We start from the raw sequence: 14,620 nt of genomic DNA, 5'->3' as shown, positions 1-14,620 counted from the left end.
ACCAAATCAGCCAGATCAAAACTTTTTATATAAATCTGCATGTTGGGGCCTGGGAACCGCCTCAGGTAAAGGTGAGATAAAGTTACATGGAAATGTTATTGAAGGTTTGGAGGGTGTGGCCACCCCAGGGCCCACGCTTGGTGAGGGCACGCTAATAAGCTATGTTTCAGTCATAGGGCCCTCTCGTACCCCCGGCACAAAGCGCCCTGGTGCACAGCGCTATTTTCCACCCGATGCAGCCTGTCTCTGCTATTCAAAGGGCGCACAGCTGCTGGCAACAGTAAAGTCACTGCAGCTTCATTTTTAACTATGATTCCTATCAGTTTAGTTCAGTTACAAACTCATGAGTCTACTTCTAACCCTGTTGCTGTGGCAACTCGTTATTCGCCATGTAACAGGAAGTTGTTTTTTCAGGTGCTTAAAAAAAACGTACAGCCATGAAACTGGGTACACATGTCCCCAGTGGGGAAAAGGGAAGATTTATTTAGGTTTTGTTAGTGGCTGTGGCTAAACGGCTCAGTGGCGCCCCCTACAATTTGTCAACAATTCAGCCCCAGTAGCATGTCAATCCTAGATTTATGAAATGTACACATATGTATCAAACCTAGACCATCAGAAAAGCCTCTTGGATCCATATAGTTAAACCGACAGGAAGTCAGTCGTTTTAATTTCGTTGCCATAAAACAGTGTATTTTACACCTTATCCAGGGGTCATACTTTGATGAACTGCTCGTCGGGCTTTCCTCTGATCCACCTCAAATGTGTCCAGTTTACAGAGGACACATTGATGAGGAAAAGTTGTCAAAAAGTTGTACAAAACTTAAAGGGCGTGGCCGTGGCAGTGCGTCAAAATGTGATGTCTTGCCATCAAACAGGAAGTTGCTGTAACTTAAACATACAGGGTCTTATCTGCCTTAAAGTTTATATGCTTGATATGAGTCCCTTCCTGAACACTTCTACATGTTAAAAAATAGTGTTTGTCAGAACGCCACCTTCTGGAGAGAGGTAGTAAGCGTTATGTGACATGCATCCTTGCATAACTGGCATTGTCACTGTTGTCAACCCAAGATGTTGTGTCAAAATTCAGAGCCATTTACACTGTTCAGTGTCTGTTAAACACACCATGGCTGTTACACAAGTTGCTTCACTTAACATAGAATTCACATTGTGTTGCCAAAACTTAGTGTTGTCTCCAAAACATACGAGAATTCAGATCCATTTCCTCTGTTCTGTGTTTGATCATCACACAGTGGCTGCAGCTTCATCGCTGTCTGCAGCTTTCATTTATTTTAAAACCTTATCGTCTACAAAACAGAACACGGGCAGAAGTATGAAAAACAAACATTTTCTTTATTCTCTTCTCTTTTCACCATACCTGTCCAGATATAGAAATGCCTCAAAAGAAACACTTCTCCATCCTGCATATAAACCTTGCCAAACCCTGCAGGAGCAGGACCTGATATAAAGTATGGTGCTACTTCCTGATAAAGAACACAAGATAGTGGGTTATAAACATTGTGGTAGTGATAAGCCCTTTGCCTCGAATCTCTTACCTCAGACGCAGCTGTTTGTCCCTCCATGTTGTCCTCTGCTGATGCCAGAGCTACTAAAATCACGATACAAAACCAAATCAGCCAGATCAAAACTTTTTATATAAATCTGCATGTTGGGGCCTGGGAACCGCCTCAGGTAAAGGTGAGATAAAGTTACATGGAAATGTTATTGAAGGTTTGGAGGGTGCGGCCACCCCAGGGCCCACGCTTGGTGAGGGCACACTAATAAGCTATGTTTCAGTCATAGGGCCCTCTCGTACCCCCGGCACAAAGCGCCCTGGTGCACAGCGCTATTTTCCACCCGATGCAGCCTGTCTCTGCTATTCAAAGGGCGCACAGCTGCTGGCAACAGTAAAGTCACTGCAGCTTCATTTTTAACTATGATTCCGGTCAGTTTGGTCACATTCCCTTCAAATTTGGTCAGCAACATGACAAGACTTTCGGCTTGCACCAGTTAGAAACTCATGAGTCTACTTCTAACCCTGTTGCTGTGGCAACTCGTTATTCGCCATGTAACAGGAAGTTGTTTTTTCAGGTGCTTAAAAAAAACGTACAGCCATGAAACTGGGTACACATGTCCCCAGTGGGGAAAAGGGAAGATTTATTTAGGTTTTGTTAGTGGCTGTGGCTAAACGGCTCAGTGGCGCCCCCTACAATTTGTCAACAATTCAGCCCCAGTAGCATGTCAATCCTAGATTTATGAAATGTACACATATGTATCAAACCTAGACCATCAGAAAAGCCTCTTGGATCCATATAGTTAAACCGACAGGAAGTCAGTCGTTTTAATTTCGTTGCCATAAAACAGTGTATTTTACACCTTATCCAGGGGTCATACTTTGATGAACTGCTCGTCGGGCTTTCCTCTGATCCACCTCAAATATGTCCAGTTTACAGAGGACACATTGATGAGGAAAAGTTGTCAAAAAGTTGGACAAAACCACTTGGCCGTGGCAGTGCATCAAAATGTGATGTCTTGCCATCAAACAGGAAGTTGCTGTTACTTAAACATACAGGGTCTTATAAGCCTTAAAGTTTATAAAGTTTATATGCTTGATATAAGTCCCTTCCTAAACACTTTTAGAAGTTAAAAATCAGTGTTTGTCAGAGCGCCACCTTCTGGAAAGAGGTAGAAAGTATCATGTGACATGCATCCTTGCATAACTGGCATTGTCACTGTTGTCAACCCAAGATGTTGTGTCAAAATCGCATAACAATTCAGAGCCATTTACACTGTTCAGTGTCTGTTTAACACACCATGGTTGTTGCACAAGTTGCTCCGCATAAGGCTGCGAGGGCTCGTTCATCGCTGTCTGCAGCTTTCATTTATTTTAAAACCTTATCGTCTACAAAACAGAACACGGGCAGAAGTATGAAAAACAAACATTTTCTTTATTCTCTTCTCTTTTCACCATACCTGTCCAGATATAGAAATGCCTCAAAAGAAACACTTCTCCATCCTGCATATAAACCTTGCCAAACCCTGCAGGAGCAGGACCTGATATAAGGTATGGTGCTACTTCCTGATAAAGAACACAAGATAGTGGGTTATAAACATTGTGGTAGTGATAAGCCCTTTGCCTCTTACCTCAGACTAAAAGTACAATCCAAAACCATATCAGCAAGATCAAAACTTCTGCATGTTGGGGCGTGGGAACATTATCAAATAACGGTGTGATAAAGTTACATGGAAATGTTGTTGAAAGTTTGGAGGGTGCGGCTGCCCCAGGGCCCACGCTTGGTGAGGGCACGTTACATAACCTACGTTTCCTACATAGGGCCCTATCGTACCCCCGGCCCAAAGGCCCGTTAGGCACAGCGCTATTTTTCACCCTATGCAGCCTGACCCTGCTATTTAAACGGCGCATTAGTAGGATTAGTATACAATGGCGAGTCCCAATTTGTTACTTACACAAGGAGGAACAGTAGAGCTCCTCCTCATATCGAAATATCAGTGTATTTGCTGACACAATGAAATGTTGTTCATGGGACAGAGTTATGTGAGACCTCGAGCTTTTGTTTCCCTCGTCTCCTCACATCATGATACAGCTTTCGGTTTGGTGCTGATCTGGTGATGCCAGAAGACAAGGAAAAGCTCCCCGCTGCCTCCACACACGCCTGCTTCAGCTCAGAGAGATTCCTGCTCGAGTCACGCACGGGGAAAAAAAAGCCGGAGACCGACACCAAGTTCTCCATCATGCACGCTCATTATGATAGCTCTCTCTCTAATACACGCAGAAACAGACACAGACACAGACACAGACACACATTCACACAACTAAGAGGTACATTTATTATAAACCTCAGACACAACTACCTGGCACTGAAAATCCCACAGATATCAATACACTGCCCTGTGTCCATTACACATGCACTGGAGAATACAGCCATGTGATCCAGCAGCAACAATAAGGAAAGAAACATTTCTTTGATAAACATAAGATCGTATCAGATCCTGAAGGCGTTGAGCAACAGTACCAACATGGGCGTGTTTATTTCTTGTGTGTGTGGTTGTGCAAAGACAAATGTGTCTCAAGGACGCACTCACATGAAAATTACAGGTCAATTAGTCTCTAGCAGCACCCTGTTTCCAGCGCGTGCTCCTTCTGTAACTCTACAACATCCTACATTATTGTTGCCGATCTACGGCCTTCTGTACAATAGTAGAGGATATATCAGCTATTTAACAGTTGTGAATTTTAAAATGACTATCAGAAGGGCCCATACAGAAAGCTCTACACCCTCTGGGCTGAGAGTCTAGGTCCGCCCCTGGTTCTCCTCCTTTGCATTTAAACACAACACTTTAATAATTTGTGTATATAAGTTGGCTAAACCTGATTTGTAATAAGTCACTTAAATTATAGAAAGGTTTTTGCAAATAGTAGTTAATTATTCATCTACGGGCCTTGTGGGCCCACCACCTGCAAGGATAGGCATAGGGGTCGGGTTCATTGTAAACCGGGCAGCAGGCCAAGGCGGGGGCCTTGGCATGCTGACCCCCGGCAGCGTAGACTGGTTTTTGGTACGTGGAATGTCACCTCACTGGGGGAGAAGGAGCCAGAGCTGGTGCAGGAGGTGGAGCATTACACTCACATGCACAACTAGATATACACTGCTCAAAAAAATAAAGGGAACACTTAAAGTAGTTGAGCGCTGTGGGAGACGGCTGCCTCTCCAGTAGCTCTTCAGTTATTTAGCTCTTTTAACTCTTTTAATCGCTCTTTTCACTTTCTGCTCTTCTTGCGAAGAGATTGTGTGCTTTTTTTTTTTTTATTTATCCCATGGATATTTTTAACTTTAATATGCGACCAGGAGCCAGTTTTCTCACTTATTCGAGAGAGGAAATGCTGGCTCTACGAACAAAGGGACGAGCCGGGACACGACACCCCATCCCGGCGGAGCTGAGGAGGAGAACCAGGGGCTGCAAAGCCGGGGCTAAGCTAAAGGCTAAGCTAGCGGACAACCGGAGGCGCTACAAACCGACGATTCCCTCCGTAATCATGGGGAACGTGAACTCGCTGCCGAATAAGATCGACGAGCTGTCCGCACTGAACAACCAGCGGATCTACAGGGAGAGCAGCTTGCTCATCTTCACGGAGACATGGCTAAACCACCTCGTACCGGATGCTAACGTGGACCTGCTGGGATTCACTGCTGTGAGAGCCGACAGAGACACGAAAGCGAGCGGGAAAAGCAAAGGTGGGGGACTCATCATGTATGTGAACAACCGCTGGTGTAACCCAGGACATATCTCTGTGAAGACGGTGTGGTGTTGCCGGGACCTCGAGCTGCTAGCTGTTAGCTTGCGGCCATATTATCTGCCGAGGGAGTTCAGTCACGTGATCACCATCTGTGTTTACATCCCTCCGAGAGCGGACGCAACCACTGCCTGTGAGAAAATCCACTCTGTCACAGCGAGGCTGCAGACACAGCACCCCGAGGCTTTCATGATCATTTCTGGGGACTTCAACCATGCAACTTTGGACTCTACTTTGGCTGTTTTCCACCAGGTTGTTGACTGTCCTACAAGGAACAACAGGACAATTGATCTGCTGTATGCTAATGTGAGGGATGCATACAGAGTCACACCCCTCCCCCCACTGGGGAAGTCTGATCACAACCTGGTTCACCTACAGCCACTGTACACCCCCCTGGTCCGAAAGCAGCCGGTAACAACTCGCTCCAGCAGGAGATGGTCCCCTGAGATGGAAAGTGCCCTGAGAGACTGTTACAACACCACAGACTGGGATGTGCTGATCAACCAGCATGATGAGGACATCGAGGGGCTGACACACTGTCTGACAGATTACCTGAACTTCTGTGCAGACGTGGTCTCCCCTGTTAAGACTGTCCGCTGTTACCCTAATAACAAGCCATGGGTAACGCGGGAAGTCAAAGCTGTCCTCAACATGAAGAAGGCTGCCTTCAGGAGCAGAGACAGGGAGGCCATGAAGGCAGCACAGCAGGAGGTGAAACACCATGTGAGGGAAGCTAAGGACAGCTACAGGAGAAAGGTGGAGCAGAAGCTGAAGGAGAACAACATGAGGGAGGTCTGGGAAGGTGTGAGGACCATCACAGGTCACAACACAAAGACCAGAGCCGTGGGGGGGACAGTGGAGAGGGCGAACGAACTGAATGACTTTTTCAACAGGTTCAACCAACCCATGCCCCCCCCACCCCCACCCGCACTTCAGCCATCTCTCCTTCTTCCCACAACACACCTCCCCCCAGACACCACAGCACCTCCCTCCTCCTCCCCCTCCCCCCCCCACCTCAACACAATCTCCACCTCACATCACCACAGACCAGGTCAGGGGACAGCTGAGGAAGCTCCGACCCAGGAAAGCAGCAGGCCCGGACAAGGTGTGTCCAAGACTTCTGAAGACCTGCGCTGCAGAACTGGGGGAACCACTACAACGGATCTTCAACCTCAGCCTGCAGCTAGGGAGAGTGCCCACCCTCTGGAAGACATCCTGCATTGTCCCGGTTCCTAAAAAGAACCGGCCCAGTGAGCTGAATGATTTCCGGCCGGTGGCACTCACTTCACACCTGATGAAGACGTTGGAGCGGCTCTTCCTCAGCCTCCTCAGACCCCAGGTGCAGCACGCCCAGGACAGCCTGCAGTTCCTCAGCCTCCTCAGACCCCAGGTGCAGCACGCCCAGGACAGCCTGCAGTTCGCCTACCAGCCAGGTGTTGGTGTGGAGGATGCCATCCTCTACCTACTACACCGAGTCCACTCCCATCTGGATAAGGGGAGAGGCACAGCGAGGATTCTCTTCTTGGACTTCTCCAGCGCCTTCAATACCATTCACCCCCCTATGCTTCGGGATAAATTGAACCGGATGGGAGTGGACCCCCACCTGGTGGCCTGGATATCCAACTACCTCACCGACAGGCCACAGTACGTCAGGCTGAAGGACACCACGTCTGACACTGTGGTCAGCAGCACTGGAGCCCCCCAGGGCACAGTGCTGGCCCCTCTTCTCTTCACCCTGTACACCTCGGACTTCTGTCACAACTCAGAGCTGTGTCACATACAGAAGTACGCCGATGACACAGCCATCGTTGGATGCATCAGGGACGACAGAGAGGAGGAGTATCGGAGTCTGGTGGGGGACTTTGCTGCTTGGTGCCGCACAAACCACCTAGAGCTCAACACCTCTAAGACAAAGGAGCTGGTCATAGACTTTGGGAGGTCCAGACCGAAGCCGAGACCAGTCCTACTAGAGGGAGCTGAGGTGGAGAGTGTGGACTCCTACAAATACCTCGGGCTGTGTCTGGACAACAAACTGGACTGGTCAACACACACCAGCCACCTGTACGGGAAGACACAAGGCAGGATGTACTTCCTAAGGAGACTGCGGTCTTTTAACATCTGCAGCAAACTGCTGCGGATGTTTTACCAGTCTGTGGTTGCCAGTGTCCTCTTTTACACTGTAGTGTGCTGGGGAGGCAGCACATCCAAGAAGGACACATCCAGACTGGATAAACTGATCAGGCGAGCCGGCTCTGTGATCGGCATGAAGCTGGACCCTCTGGTGACGGTGGCAGAGACAAGGACACTAAACAAACTGTTGGACATTATGGACAATGCCAGCCACCCTCTGCACACCGTCATCAGCAACCAGAGGAGCCTGTTCAGTGAGAGACTGCTCCTTCCAAAGTGCAGGACTAACCGACTGAAGAACTCCTTTGTCCCTCATGCCATCAGGCTGTACAACTCCTCACTTAGGGGGAGGAGGTAACAGGGACAGACTCTCTCACAAGCGGTAGCCACTAATTCAGCTCACAAAGTTAATAGTAGATAACTTCTTTTATTCAATAGTAATATTTATTTATTTCTCAAAGGGTCATATGTGCAATAAAAATCTGTCAATGTGCAATAATCTCTCACCACAGTGCAATAACCTAATACCACAGTGCAATAACCTAATTTAGTTTAATTGAACTATTACCCACTGTTTACTTGTACATTTTCTAAGAGTGTATATTTTATATATTTTGTTATCTAATTTTGTACTTTTTTTATATATATATATATATATCGATAGATATATATATTTTGATCTTTATTTTTTACCCTCTGTGTGCTGATTCTTTCCTATTGTATTGTACTGTATAAGCTGCTGGAGACTGAATTTCCCAGAGGGAGTCATCCCAAAGGGATCAATAAAGTTGAGTCTAAGTCTAAGTCTAAGTCTAAGTCTAAACAACACATCCTAGATCTTGATGAATTAAATATTCCAGTTGAAAATCTTCATTCATTACATAGTGGAATGCATTGAGAACAATATAACATAAGAATGATCAATGGAAATCAAAATCATTAACCCATGGAGGTCTGGATTCAGAATCGTACTCAAAATAAAAGTGGAAAAATCAGATCACAGGCTGATCCAACTTCTGTGGAAATTCCTCAAGACAATTCAAAATGAGGCTCAGTAGTGTGTGTGGCCTCCACGTGCCTGTATGCACTCCCGGCAACGTCTGGGCATGCTCCTGATGAGACGACGGATGTTCTCCTGAGGGATCTCCTCCCAGACCTGGATCAGGGCATCAGTCAACTCCTGGATAGTCTGTGGTGCGACGTGGCGTCGGTAGATGGAACGAGACATGATGTCCCAGAGGAGCTCGATTGGATTCAGGTCTGGGGAAGGGGCAGGCCAGTCCATAGCATCAGTGCCCTCGTCATGCAGGAACTGCTGACACACTCCAGCCACATGAGGCCGAGCATTGTCATGCATCAGAAGGAACCCAGGGCCCACTGCACCAGCATATGGTCTGACAATGGGTCTGAGGATCTCATCCTGGTACCTAATGGCAGTCAGGGTACCTCTGGCTAGCACATGGAGGTCTGTGTGGCCCTCCAAGGATATGCCTCCCCAGACCATCACTGACCCACCGCCAAACAGGTCATGCTGAAGGAGCACGGGGCACCAATGGCAAATCTACCAATCCTGGTGTTCTCTGGCAAATGCCAATCGGGCTGCACGGCGTTGGGCTATGAGCACAGGCCCCACTTGTGGACGTCAGGCCCTCATGGAGTCTGTTTCTGACAGTTTGAGCAGAAACATGCACATTAGTGGCCTGCTGGAGGTCATTTTGCAGGGCTCTGGCAGTGCTCCTCCTGTTCCTCCTTGCACAAAGGAGCAGATAGCGGTCCTGCTGCTTGGTTGTTGTCCTCCCACGGCCCCTTCCATGTCTCCTGGTGTACTGGCCTGTCTCCTGGTATCTCCTCCATGCTCTTGACACTGTGCTGGGAGAAACAGCAAACCTTCTTGCCACAGCGCGCATTGATGTGCCATCCTGGATGAGTTGCACTACCTGAGCAACTTCTGTGGGTTGCAGACACCGCCTCATGCTACCTCTAGTGCTGAGGGCACTGGCAAAATGCAAAAGTGACCAAAAATCAGCCAGAAAGGATGAGGACAGGGAAATGGTCTGTGGCCACCACCTGCAGAACCATTCCTTTATAGGGGTGGTCTTGCTAATTGCCTCTCATTTCCACCTGTTGTATGTTCCATTTGCACAGCAGCAGGTGAAATAAATTCACAATCAGTGTTGCTTCCTAACTGGACAGGCAGAAGTGTGACTGACTTGGAGTTACATTGTAATGTTTATGCGTTCCCTTTATTTTTTGGAGCAGTGTAGCTGGGCTCACTTCCACGCACAGCTCCGGTTCTTGAACCAATATCCTGGAGAGGGGTTGGACTCTCGCCTTTTCCGGAGTTGCTCAGGGTGAGTGCCGCTGTGTTGGAGTTTTCTACGGTGAACGAGAGGGTCGCCTCTCTGTGACTGCAAGTTGCAGAGAGGAAGGCTCTGACTGTGGTTTGTGCTTATGCACCGAACAGCAGTTCTTTTATATCATATTTTGTACGTCAACTACTATTTTTTAATGGAAATATGTTTGCGATTCTCTACCTATTTGTGCGGATTGTTTTGAGACTGTTCTAACATGTCGTTTCACTCAAAGGGGGGAATTCAGTAAGAATGCATTTTGGCCGCTGATGCAATTTGGTTAAGAAAAATATTATTATTAATTTTGATTATTAATATTGACCTTTGCAACCAGCTATAATCACAATGTAAATACACAATTAATCATTATCATCATCAATCATCATTAATAACATATTCTCCTTAAATCATCCGCACCAATTAAAATTCATGACACTTAATCAAACAAATCACGATCATAAACGATCACGATCAACTAAACTAAGAGCAGCTATGTACATGCACAAAGCAGAGACACTGTGTGTGTGTGTGTGTGTGTGTGTGTGTGTGAGGGAGAGAGTGGTTGGGTGCAGAGAGTGAACAAGATGGCGGCGCTCCAATGAAAGTGGTCGCGCCACGCATGTGTTTAAAATGACGGAGTAAGGAGTAAGTCTGCGTGAATTGAACAAAGGAAATGTGTGTGGCCTGGCCTGGTAAACTCAACATGATGCTATGCTTTGTGCTCATGCGATCTGTACCTTAAAGGTGTGTGTGATACTGTGGCGGGTGTGTGTGAGTGTGTATGTGTGTATGTTAGTTACTTCAAAGGAGGAAGATATACCGGTGAGCCCTAAAATAGTAAATAAAGAAATATCTCCCGCAGTTCGCTGTGGAAAAGGCTGGAAGGAAAAATACCCCCGAGTGCAACTGGTTACAACTGGTGGCTTGGCTTCAGCCCATGGGGCCTGGCCAGGCTCAGCCCGAACAAGACGTGGAGCCGCAACCCTGTGGGCCTACCACCTGCAGGGGTAGGCATAGGAGGTTGGGTGTGTTTGGCAGGAAGAGGCGGGGACCTTGGTGTGCTGATCCCCAGCAGCATAGACTGGGTTTTGGTATATTTGGTATGTCCACTTACTGCAGCCACATGTTTTGGACACTCGGGTGAAGAGACGCTCAGAGCTGTCAACTGATCACCACCTGGTTGTGAGTTGGATCAGATGGCGGGGGAGGTTGCCGGACAGACCTGGTAAACCTAAACATGTAGTGAGGATGAACTGGGAAGATCTGGTGGAGGCCGCTGTCCGTGAGGTCTTCAACTCCCACCCCTGGAAGAATTTCTCTTGCATCCCAGGGGAGGTTGGGCACATGGAATCCGATTGGCCCTTGTTCTAAGCCCCCATTGTGGAAGCCATAAGGAGTTGTGGCCAGAAGGCTGTCGGTGCCCATCGTGGCATTTCCAGGGGTCATACTTTAAAGAACTCCTCCTCTGGCTTTCATCTGATCCACCTCAAATGTGTCCAGTTTACAGAGGACACATTAATGAGGAAAAGTTGTCAAAAAGTTGGACAAAACCACTTGGCCGTGGCAGTGCATCAAAATGTGATGTCTTGCCATCAAACAGGAAGTTGCTGTTACTTAAACATACAGGGTCTTATAAGCCTTAAAGTTTATAAAGTTTATATGCTTGATATAAGTCCCTTCCTAAACACTTTTAGAAGTTAAAAATCAGTGTTTGTCAGAGCGCCACCTTCTGGAAAGAGGTAGAAAGTATCATGTGACATGCATCCTTGCATAACTGGCATTGTCACTGTTGTCAACCCAAGATGTTGTGTCAAAATCGCATAACAATTCAGAGCCATTTACACTGTTCAGTGTCTGTTTAACACACCATGGTTGTTGCACAAGTTGCTCCGCATAAGGCTGCGAGGGCTCGTTCATCGCTGTCTGCAGCTTTCATTTATTTTAAAACCTTATCGTCTACAAAACAGAACACGGGCAGAAGTATGAAAAACAAACATTTTCTTTATTCTCTTCTCTTTTCACCATACCTGTCCAGATATAGAAATGCCTCAAAAGAAACACTTCTCCATCCTGCATATAAACCTTGCCAAACCCTGCAGGAGCAGGACGTGATATAAAGTATGGTGCTACTTCCTGATAAAGAACACAAGATAGTGGGTTATAAACATTGTGGTAGTGATAAGCCCTTTGACTCTTACCTCAGACTAAAAGTACAATCCAAAACCATATCAGCAAGATCAAAACTTCTGCATGTTGGGGCGTTGGAACATTATCAAATAACGGTGTGATAAAGTTACATGGAAATGTTATTGAAAGTTTGGAGGGTGCGGCTGCCCCAGGGCCCACGCTTGGTGAGGGCACGTTACATAACCTACGTTTCCTACATAGGGCCCTATCGTACCCCCGGCCCAAAGGCCCGTTAGGCACAGCGCTATTTTTCACCCTATGCAGCCTGACCCTGCTATTTAAACGGCGCATTAGTAGGATTAGTATACAATGGTGAGTCCCAATTTGTTACTTACACAAGGAGGAACAGTAGAGCTCCTCCTCATATTGAAATATCAGTGTATTTGCTGACACAATGAAATGTTGTTCATGGGACAGAGTTATGTGAGACCTCGAGCTTTTGTTTCCCTCGTCTCCTCACATCATGATACAGCTTTCGGTTTGGTGCTGATCTGGTGATGCCAGAAGACGAGGAAAAGCTCCCCGCTGCCTCCACACACGCCTGCTTCAGCTCAGGGAGATTCCTGCTCGAGTCACGCACGGGGAAAAAACAGCCGGAGACCGACACCAAGCTCTCCATCATGCACGCTCATTACGATAGCTCTCTCTCTAATACACGCAGAAACAGACACAGACACAGACACAGACACACATTCACACAACTAAGAGGTACATTTATTATAAACCTCACACACAACTACCTGGCACTGAAAATCCCACAGATATCAATACACTGCCCAGTGTCCATTACACATGCACTGGAGAATACAGCCATGTGATCCAGCAGCAACAATAAGGAAAGAAACATTTCTTTGATAAACATAAGATCGTATCAGATCCTGAAGGCGTTGAGCAACAGTACAAACATGGTCGTGTTTATTTCTTGTGTGTGTGGTTGTGCAAAGACAAATGTGTCTCAAGGACGCACTCACATGAAAATTACAGGTCAATTAGTCTCTAGCAGCACCCTGTTTCCAGCGCGTGCTCCTTCTGTAACTCTACAACATCCTACATTATTGTTGCCGATCTACGGCCTTCTGTACAATAGTAGAGGATATATCAGCTATTTAACAGTTGTGAATTTTAAAATGACTATCAGAAGGGCCCATACAGAAAGCTCTACACCCTCTGGGCTGAGAGTCTGGGTCCGCCCCTGGTTCTCCTCCTTTGCGTTTAAACACAACACTTTAATAATTTGTGTATATAAATTGGCTAAATTATTGTCTCACTTGTATGCATATACAGGGCATCACCAGTGCTCTGGTTCAGTAGTTGGGCAGACTGAGGCGTGCACACACACGATCAGAAACAAATCACACAGTATAAAATACCTCATCCCACAAACGCACACAAACAAGCTTTGATTTCTTCCATGTGTTGGCTTTTCGAGGGAAAATTCCTAAACATTTTCCAGATATCAAATTTAAACCAGTGTGAAAAACAAGAATCTTGGCTTTGTGGCCTAATTTGACCATGATTTATAATAAGTCTCTTAATTATTAGAAAAGTCTGTGCAACTAGAAGGTAATTAGTCTGCCATGGTTTGTTTCCATGACATCAGAGAGAGTTAGATACTGTCTGGGATAAAAGCTGTCGGTCTATCAGTGCTCTATTGACCCGAATTGACTTGAACATAAAAAGTAGTGATCAGTGATGGAAAGAGTACCCAGATCCCTGCTAAAGTAAACGTACTGATTACAAAATCTAAAAATACTCAACTGGATCCTGCACAATACTATATAAATAGAAGGGCAACAGTATAATCAGCCATGTATGAAGTAAGAATACTTCAAAAATGGTGCTAACAAAATATGTGTTATTTTATTAGCAAGCACTAATGTGAATGTTGCTAACATAACTGCTAGCTAGGAATAAATAATTTTCTTTCTGTTTCATCATTTAAAATTATAAACCAGTAATGTGAGCTCGGAGGTGGTTGGGAAAACTAGAAATGTTGCCAGATCTAGAAATACATAAAACAATAAACATGTTAACACACTAACAAACACTACTATTGTTAGCTAGCAAACAACACTGTAACCAAGCTGACGTTAAGGCTAGCTAGGAATTTCTGCCCTTTCTGTCATATGGTGTAAAAGTATCAACTCGTCACGTTAGCTTTAAAGTGGTTGGTGAAATAGTATTTTTGACAGAACTCTGGACAACATGTAAAAATACATCAAACAAAGTGCTAGTTAACAAAATAGCTATTATTTCATTAGCTAGCGCCAATGAAAAATGTTAATGTTAGCTAGAAAACATACTGTTACCTAGCTAACATAACCACTAGCTAGGAATTTTCTTTCTATTGTATCATTTGTAATTATCAATCAGTAATATTAGCTAGAAAGTGTTTGAGAAAACAAGTGTTGCAGATCTGAAAATACATAAAACAGGAAACATGCTAACACACTAATTAACACCACAATTATTAGCTTGCAGGCAACACTGTAACCTGGCTAACATTAAGGCTAGCTGGGTATTTCCTACCCACATAAACACACTGCAGCTCCTCCTGTGGAAGTGGTGCGCCCTCTAGTGTTACCTTCATGAGACAGCAGCATGAAGTTACTGAAAACAGAGACTCAGACTGAGAAGGATC

Source organism: Semicossyphus pulcher, unplaced genomic scaffold (assembly GCF_022749685.1).
Source record: "Semicossyphus pulcher isolate SPU_LCO1_2020_fin unplaced genomic scaffold, fSemPul1.0.p SCAF_23, whole genome shotgun sequence".
Classification (NCBI taxonomy): Eukaryota; Metazoa; Chordata; class Actinopteri; order Labriformes; family Labridae; genus Semicossyphus; species Semicossyphus pulcher.
This window is presented reverse-complemented; position numbering follows the sequence as displayed.